Consider the following 9,420-nt stretch of genomic DNA (forward strand, 5'->3'; position numbering starts at 1 on the left):
TCAACATAATGTTGATATCTTTAAATCACACTGTAGCACGGAAACTTGTCAAACTAATACAAATGGAACATTTTTAAGATCTAGCTGAGATAGAAGATGAAGGGGTCCTCGAGACAGTCTCTTCTGGAAAATCAAAACGCTGCTGCATTTTCTTCAGGAAGAAGCTGTACTTGAATATTTTAATCGTGCAAGAAATTTCGCGCCTTTCTCAGGTGTGGTCTGAGCGCGCAGATACATATGTTGGTTTTTTTTTATATCTATCTTCATCGATGCATGTTCTGGAGTTAAAATATTAAAACAGCAATAAGCGCAGGTATTTTGTTCTTGTTTAGAGCAGCGGCCAATGCAAGGTCTTAGAAATATCTTTAGATTTTTTTTAAAGCCAGAGTCTGCTGGCACAAAGCGAGGAGCACGCGCCTCTATGCGTTCAAGTTTTGCTGTCCTTGGTTGAGATGACGGATACCAAGCACTGCACGCGTATGCGAGGATGGTGCGTACATTTGACAAGACAAATATATTGTTTCCTTTATATTAACCGATGCCTGCTTCAAATTTCGCCTCAGGAAGTTTAAAACCCGGATAGCCTTCAACGTCATGCAGTGCACCCGAACATGAGCATTACAAGACATTAAAGACATTACAAAACATGTTTACAGAAAAAAGCAACCAATATATATTTGTATTCTGTTGCGACTTATAGGCAAGTAGCAACGATGACATAACCAATAAGCATTGGCTCTTTTTTGCTGTGAAACTCTTTAGAATTCATCTCGAAAATTCAAGAGACATCTTCGAGGAGCGAAATCAAAATAAAACAGAGTTCATGTCACTCTGTAAATGCTGGTGGTCAGCCGCATTAGTGACCTCGCGGTAAATCCGCAATCATCAGCATACATTATTGCATGGCTGGTGGTATGATCAGCAAGTTTATTTATATATATAAAGAAAAGGAGAGAGTCCACAACGGAGTCCCGTGGGTCACCAGATAGCACAGACACACTTGATTAGCTCTCATGGTCCCTAACCACGCACTGTTTTCTTTTTGGACAGGTATGATTCAATCCATGATTTTAGTTCAGCCAGTATTAGGAGGGACATTTTGCGCAAAAGAAGTGCATGTGGAACGCAATCAAATGCCTTTCGGATGTCTAAAAAGTTACAGTCGATCTGCTTGCCTAATCTAATTCAGGCTGCACTGTTGCGAGTAAACTCGCGAGTAAGCGTGTTTAGCCTTATTTTCGCACAAACACTATCTTGTTTGAATATATGCGTTTCGGTGTTGTGACAAGTTCATCTCCACCAGTGTAAGCACAATGGAGTAGCATCGGCATGGTCTAAATAGCGCCGATTTGACTGCACACGATTCTGCACATGACGATCTGTTGGTTGTCTCCTGCTAAGAATGGAAATAGAGGGAGTGAACAGTAACAGTTCAAAGAAAAATGATTCGGCGGTCATTTTAAGCACAGACAATCTAAAAAAATTTGGAACTGGTGTTGCTAACCAGTAATTCATTTACCATCGCACTTACCGGGCGCAAGAGAAGCACGGCAATATGTTTTCACACGCCAGAGCAGCAGCGTTGTCCGGCATATAAGGAAAACCGCCGTAGCGTGTACCTATTCTGAAGCGCCAACTTGCACTAATTCTTGTGCCCATTTCGACACCCCGCAGAATGGGGCTGAAAAGCGTTGCCAGGCTACTTTGCTCAGCCGCCACAAAATTTCGGTGCAGATTGAATCTCACTGTTTAAAAAAAGGATAGAAGAAAAAAAAACGATAGCAGAGCGTGGTTTCGATCCACGGACCTCTGGGTTATGAGCCCAGCACGCTTCCACTGCGCCACTCTGCTGATTTTTTTTCTTTATTGCATGGAAGAACTTCTGTAGAAAGGAGGAAACTTCAATCAGACTAGTTCGCGTCTCAAGTTACCGGGCTGCTTAATATGAGCCCCCCATAGCCCTAACTCACCACTGCATCCCCATCAAAACATCAAAATTCAGGGAGGCACACACAAGCATCTAGGCACGGCAGCCAGCTTGGAGGTTCGTCGCGAGCAGCATAGACACTCCTCACCAACGCACACTGTTCCCGAAACACAGATTTGGACGATCTTGGTGGCTCGGCATGTCTGTCCATCATACGGCTTTTCCAAAGACTGAATAGTCCCATCAACACAAACACGTCATAAGGCACAACAGAGTTTTTGTCAACAGGCAGAAATCTAATAGTGTATGGTGTAATTTCAATGTCCTTCTTAAGAGTTCGTTGTAGTATGTCCCAAAAGAACATGGCATCACGGCACAGGATGAAGCAATGATCAATTGTCTCAGGAAATTGTGAGATCACAGCATATAAGTCGCCCCTCGTCATCTATGCAATAAGACATGGCTGTCATCTCTAGCGTGTTCGCCAGGAATAGCATACAACCTCCGGATAAGCCTCTCGCGTGGCTAACAATAATGCTGTATTCCGACAAAAAAGCTCAAGAGCAGCTGTTGTCTCTTCATCAGAGGACAACTTTGTTTCCTGGATAGCGGCTACACACACACTCTATTTCTTTAAGAGATGCCGTACCTGCTGTTGCCTCCTACGATTACGCATACCCCTAACGTTAAGGGTAGCGACTTGATATGCTGCGACGCTCGCCATTTTGGTGCCAGTCTTAACAAACGCCATCCCCTGGAATGTGGTGGCCCGCCGCCAATTTGGCGGCCTCTCGGGCAGACATCGCCCTCCTCTTTAACACCACCCTTCCCGTGGCCTCTACACATTGTGCCTTCTGGTCAGCGCCATCGATACACACCTCGTCAGCATCTGCAGGACGTTTCAAAGGTGCGGTGCTGTCGATGTCTTCCTCTGAGACAGCCAAGGCCTCGGCCCACGAACCCGAGGGGAGCACATCGCTCGCTGCCGCACTGACAGCCGACAGAGAAACTGACACGCCAGAGATCGACGCCACACACGTCTCACCGTTACCCTCCAACGACGAAGCAGAAACAGCAGCAGAGGAGGATCGGCGAGCATTCACTGGCTGTATCGCCTCGCCTGACTCCACAGGAGGCATATCCGGACGTTGACCTGTGGCAACGAGGTGTTCCTGTGCAGCAAGCAGAGCAGTCTCTGTAACACTCACGGGGGGGGCCCGGGTCCGGCGGTTTTCGTCCTGGAGGCGTGGATGCTAGATGGCCAGTCGCTTCATATTACCTGTTGTTTTGAGGTGTTGAAGTCTTCTGTTCCCCATCTATTCGATGCTCATGACTTAGTTCTCCGGTCGCGTCCACAACCTCAGACACATCCATAATGTGTTCTGATGCCACGTCATCTTCCCGTGACCACTGGCCTTGACGCAGCCTGTCAGCGTAACTCAAGACACAGTTCTCCGCAGTATGGCCAAAGCGTCGGCACTGAGTGCATCGAGGCGTGCGACACTGGCGCCGGACATGTCCAACCCGGCTACATCGGAGGCACAGTGGAGGTCTCCCTGGGATAAGGACTAATGCCTGCACTCCATAAACATTAAGTGTGTGTGGAATGGTGCTAGCTGACACTCCATCCTTGAGTGTGAGGGAGAGTTCACGGTTCGCCGTTTCCATATGCTCCATCCCTGGGCACCGCCACTTTTCACGCTCCACAGACTGGACCGTGCCATAAGGCTCTAATGCTTCCACAATCCTCCGGTGTTCCATATAGCGGGGAAGCCAAAGGAGCTTAACCTTGACGTTCTTAGTATCCGGGTCAAACACCATGCACCGCAGTCCTTTGACAGGAAACTCCGCTTTGTTAACAAGCTTCTGTTTGGAAGAACTACTCTCGCAGGTAACCATCCACACGTGGCTCATTTGGTATTGACCAATGCACAAAATTTCCCAGAGATCCAATATCTGTGCGAGTGCGTCACGGAAGTCAGGTGCTCGGTACGGGCGACCCTTAAGGTCAGCATGCAGGAAAACGGTATTAAGGACAACATTACCGGTTGGCAATCGGGGAAGGACAACTTTGTACGAGTCCGCAGTGTCCTGAGACGTCGGTAGACCTCGGCCAACGGCCGATGCGCTGTTTCCAGCATGGAGCATGTTGAAGCACAGCCGCTCAGAACGGCTTCTTCCTCTGCTGATTGTGTTGCACAGCAGCGTAGCCTACATTAGAAGACAAATTGTAGTACAGATTGAAGCGTACTGTTGAAAACAAAAGGTTAGAAGAAAAACAAAACGATAGCAGAGCGTGGTTTCGATCCACGGACCTCTGGGTTATGGGCTCAGCACGCTTCCACTGTGCCACTCTGCTGATTGCGTTGCACAGCAGGGTAGCCTACATTAGAAGGCAAATTGTAGTACAGATTGAAGCTTACTGTTGAAAACAAAAGGTTAGAAGAAAAAAACAAAACGATAGCAGAGCGTGGTTTCGATCCACGGACCTCTGGGTTATGGGCCCAGCACGCTTCCACTGCGCCACTCTGCTGATTGCGTTGCACAGCAGCGTAGCCTACATTAGAAGGCAAATTGTAGTACAGATTGAAGCTTACAGTTGAAAATAAAAGGTACAAGAAAAAACAAAACGATAGCAGAGCGTGGTTTCGATCCACGGACCTCTGGGTTATGGGCCCAGCACGCTTCCACTGCGCCACTCTGCTGATTGCGTTGCACAGCAGCGTAGCCTACATTAGAAGGCAAATTGTAGTACAGATTGAAGCTTACTGTTGAAAACAATAGGTTAGAAGAAAAACAACACGCTAGCAGAGCGTGGTTTCGATCCACGGACCTCTGGGTTATGGGCCCAGCTTTAGTACCTTGTTACCTATACCTTCCCTGTAAAGGGACCGATATAAAGGCACGGGGAGAACCACACTACAAAGGTATTTATACAGTTTTTTTTTCGGTTGACTTCACTCAGGTATTGGAGTGAAAACCGCGCCGTCAAAAACCTACATGAAAACACAACTTCGCGTAGAAAACCATGCACTCCACCGGGCATACTGCCAGCAGAGACAACCATATTAGGCAAGTGCTTCCCCAGGCGAAGTTGACAGACAGTGTGTAGAAACGGGTGCTTAACGTCCCGAAGAAATAAATACCGATTGACAACCTGTCTCAAAAACAAATGACAAACTGAGTCCTCCATTTCGAACTCGTAGAAATAAATTGGTGCGGCTTGATCTTTCCCAAGAAGATGCCCACACAAACACTGCAAACACCCGATGAAATTTTTGGATATGAACCCTGGAGCAATGCAAGACTTGAAGGACATACCAAAGTTTGCTCACTAAAAATATGTTGCAAATTGTGGCTCTCGAGAACATTGACCAATTCCATCCATTCCATTTATTCACTCTTTCCCTCATTTTATCCACTTCACTCCTCCAGTAGGCTTCGCTGTCTTTGTAACACTCAAGAAGAACTCCCAAGTATTTAACAGGAGTCGTAGTAAAACTCATGTTGGCAAAAGTGTCTGGGGCCTCCGGCCAATCCCCGTGCCAGAATCCCAGGCACTTACTCCAGTTTACCGCGCTGCCACTGGCCGCACAAAAACTTTTAACACACTTAACAGCCTGTGTTACACTGTCGTAATCATTACAAAACATGGCTATATCATCCGCATAAGCCAACAGTCGGACTTCTAACTTATGTAGTTTAAAACCGCGCATACAATCGCTCTGTATCACGCTCAAACAAAATGACTCTATATACAAACAAAACAACAGTGGCGAAAGAGGGCAACCCTGGCGCACCGAGCGTTTGACTGGAATGCGTGAACCCACAACCTTGTTGACAATTAGACTTGTGGTGCAATCCTGGTACGCCATGGCGACCCCGCCTCGAATAATTCTACCCACATTCACATGATCTAGAATGCACAGAAGAATTTCATGAGGCACCCTATCAAAAGCTTTCTCCAGATCAATTTGGATCATTGCCACTTGTGTGCCCATTGCGTCGCAGCACTCAAGGATACTACGCGCTACATGTATATTTGAGAAAATAGATCGGCCTTTAATACCGCACGTTTGATGCGGCCCCACCAGGTCAGTAATGACTGTCTGCAATCGCTTAGCAAAAATTTTCATCATTATCTTATAGTCTCCATTTGTGAGGCAAATTGGACGGTAAGAAGTTACTCTGCGCAATACAGAGGGGTCTTCTGATTTCGGTATAAGAACAGTGTGGGAGGATGTGAAGGATGGCGGCAGTACGTTGAGATCGAAAGCCTCATTATAGACAGCAGTTAAAACTGGTGAAATTATTTATTTTAGACGTTTATAAAAGGCTGAGGTCAGACCATCCGGGCCCGGAGACTTCCCCGGCTGCAAGCTTTCAATAGCGTTTTTCACCTCCTCTACTGAGATAGCTGCCTCCAATAGTTCCTTCGTACTGTCGTCTAGGCTGGGCATCAACAAAAGGAAGTCCTTCTTGAAACGATCAATGTCAACTGAGCAGTTGGCAAATAACCCACTGTAGTGCTCGAAGAAAGCGCGCTCAATATCTTCTGCTGTGTCACTTACTTTTCCACCAACTTCAATTTCCGCTATCTGATTGCGCCGCGCGTGCCACTTTTCTGCGCCCAACGCTCTTTTTGACGGAACATCCCCGGCTATCAGCTTTTCAGCTCTCGCTCGCACCAGAGCACCGTGGTATCTTTCGATGTCGAACTGTTCTATTTTATGCTTTAGTGCGCGAATATCGTCCATGAACATGCCGGGTCTACTACACTCTTCACTGATCAATTTTTCCAAGTTTCTGCGCATCGTTTTTTCATCCGCCCCCTTTTGTCTGCGTATAGCGCTCGCCCGCTCCGATGCTTTCATTTTAATTGCCTGCTTGAAGTTCTCCCATTTTTGTCTGCACGTCGTATTACCCATATGTTTCATTGCATCAACTTGCGTCGTCACGTCTGCCATAAAAATTTCATCATCCAGTAATTTTGAATTCAATTTCCATAACTGCCACTCGAAGCTTCTTTTCCTTTCTTTCGTGCTTGCTACTAGAAAACTGACTAAGCAGTTATCAGTAAATGAAACAGCGCTCACTCGGTACTCCTTGCAAAAGGGTACCAAATCAAGGCTTACGTATGCTCTATCCAAACGAGCGTGGCTCGAAGCCTGAAAATGGGTGTACTGTGTATTCCACCACCAAGGCATTCAGCCACATCCGCCAAACTACTGTTCCCTATTTCATTTAGGGCAGTCGTGCTTGCATCCTTGTACGGTCGGGTGCTAGTTTTGTCCCGGGATGAAAGAACGCAGTTGTAATCACCAATAAGGATGACCAACCTATTACACTGGGTATACTGTTTTAGCTGTTCAAAAAACCTGCACCTTTCCCCAGCAACAGTCGGCGCATACAAACAGATTACACGCCACTCCAAGGACGATAACAAGAAATCACATACAATAAACCGTCCTGACGTGCATGACGTAACGGCTTCTATTTTAGCTCCTAGACTATGTCGGACCAACAATGCGCAGCCTTCAGAATATCCCACAGAATGGCTCACAATAGCACAGTATCGCGCTACGAATTGCTGCACCATGCCCCCGGTTTCCACGTCGCACTCGACTTTCGTCTCCTGCACTGCTAGTATGTCAAGGTCAAAGTCGCTTAACAGGCGGTACAGTTGACTTTGCTTCCTCCTTGAGGCAAGCCCTCGGACATTTAATGTTGCCACGCGAATGGACTTATCCATAGTCATCATAGCAAGGTGGGAAAGAAAACCGGGGGCATGGCGCTTACCTCACAACTGCGGTTTGATCCGAAGTGTGCTAGCACAGGGCGGTCCTCACGGCGGCATAGGCGGCGATTCCGCCGTCTTGCGCGCCGCCGAAGTGTTCGGCAGCGGTCGAAAGGAAGGACGCCGTCCAACAGTCGTCTTGGCTGGCGGCTCGTCTGCAGCAACGACACTAAGCTCCTTCCCATTTTCGCCTGCGTCGTGAGGTCGCTTTGCAGCGGCACTAATACTGTCGCTGTCCATCACGGTGACTGGTGCCGGCTCGGTGGATGGTATCTCGCCTCCTCCGGGAGAGGGGTGGCCCGTAGTGCTTGCCTCATCCTTCTCGGTCCCGCCTTCTGCGTCGTCATGTCGCCGCTTGTCTGCGGGTTTATCTCCGCCGTCAATTAGTTGTTCCCCTTGAATGTTCGACGATGCACCTTGCGTAACCAGGTTACGGCTCGTCCTTGCTGTTTCCTCTGAGTCTTCCTCGTCCATCAGGTGGTCCGATATGTCGTTTGCCTGCACTGGTCCGGCTACGCTGGCGTACGTCTTTGCGCAATCAGCATCGACGTGGCCGAAACGACGACAACGACTACAGCGCGGCACTTTGCAGTCGCGACGTATGTGCCCGGTGCTCTTGCAGCGCAGACACAGAGGAGCGCGGCCCGGCACAACAAGAAGAGTTAGCTCTCCCGCTATCTTGAGCTGATGCGGAATATCGTCTATTTTGACGTCGGCATGCAATTTTAGTCCAACTGTACGAGTCGTCGACCCTTTTTCAGTGACACCCAGCGCCCGTCACTTCTCCCGGGACACTTCCAACACCTTCCCGTAGGGCGACAGTGCCACGCGAACGTCTTCGTCGGTAACGCCATGCAGCAACCAGTGCAGCTTTACGCGAACTTCTCGGTTATTCGGATCAATGAGCAAACACGGGCGATCCTTTACCTTCACGTCGACGGCCAAAAGCAGCTTCTGAACAGCATCAGCAGTTGTCATTGTCACAGCCCACACATGGTTCATTTGATACGCGCCCAACGCCACAACGTCGGGAAGCGCACCAAGGTTGGCCAAAGTGTCACGGTAGTCTTCAACACGATAGGGCCGGGCTCTTGGATCGCCGTGCATGAAAACGGTGTTGGCGACGATGCGTCCCGATGGCAGATTGGGCAGAATAACCTGGTAATCATCGGCAGTAGCCGCAAAAAACCTGTTACCGCGGCCCGACTGGGCCGCTGAAACCGCTCCGACGGAGCTCATGATAACGCGTCCGTCACGCTCGGTGGCCGGAAGTCCACTGCGCCACTCTGCTGATTGCGTTGCACAGCAGCGTAGCCTACATTAGAAGGCAAATTGTAGTACAGATTGAAGCTTACTGTTGAAGACAAAAGGTTAGAAGAAAAACAAAACGATAAAAGAGCGTGGTTTCGATCCACGGACCTCTGGGTTATAGGCCCAGCACGCTTCCACTGCGCCACTCTTTTTTTTTTTATTGCCGGGCTTCGACAGAATACAACAAAAACATACACGAGTAGACACCCAAACTACAAAAGGTAGCCTGCAGCCCCAGAGGGGCAGGCCTTGTCAGTTTAAAATTCCCTTAGTTCCGTCAAAGGTTCGAGCTTTGAAAGCCACTGAGGGGGAGATGCTTGTGTTTTCAGCACCTCGATGAACTTGTGCAATGTCTCACGGAAATACAATCGCGCAGGCCGCGCAT

The 9,420-nt window shown here is 48.5% G+C and overlaps 4 non-coding genes across 4 annotated transcripts; all 4 read right to left on the minus strand.

The window, feature by feature from the left end:
- Positions 1–1,779: 1,779 nt before the first annotated feature.
- Positions 1,780–1,851, minus strand: TRNAM-CAU (transfer RNA methionine (anticodon CAU)). Its single transcript has one exon. It is a non-coding gene; the product is annotated as a tRNA-Met (tRNA).
- A 2,537-nt stretch (positions 1,852–4,388) lies between these two features.
- On the minus strand, positions 4,389–4,460 carry TRNAM-CAU (transfer RNA methionine (anticodon CAU)). The gene has a single exon. It is a non-coding gene; the product is annotated as a tRNA-Met (tRNA).
- Positions 4,461–4,560: 100 nt separating this feature from the next.
- On the minus strand, positions 4,561–4,632 carry TRNAM-CAU (transfer RNA methionine (anticodon CAU)). The gene has a single exon. It is a non-coding gene; the product is annotated as a tRNA-Met (tRNA).
- A 4,483-nt stretch (positions 4,633–9,115) lies between these two features.
- Positions 9,116–9,187, minus strand: TRNAI-UAU (transfer RNA isoleucine (anticodon UAU)). The gene has a single exon. It is a non-coding gene; the product is annotated as a tRNA-Ile (tRNA).
- Between the last annotated feature and the right edge of the window lie 233 nt (positions 9,188–9,420).

This window comes from Amblyomma americanum, chromosome 3 (assembly GCF_052857255.1).
Source record: "Amblyomma americanum isolate KBUSLIRL-KWMA chromosome 3, ASM5285725v1, whole genome shotgun sequence".
In the NCBI taxonomy this organism is placed as follows: domain Eukaryota; kingdom Metazoa; phylum Arthropoda; class Arachnida; order Ixodida; family Ixodidae; genus Amblyomma; species Amblyomma americanum.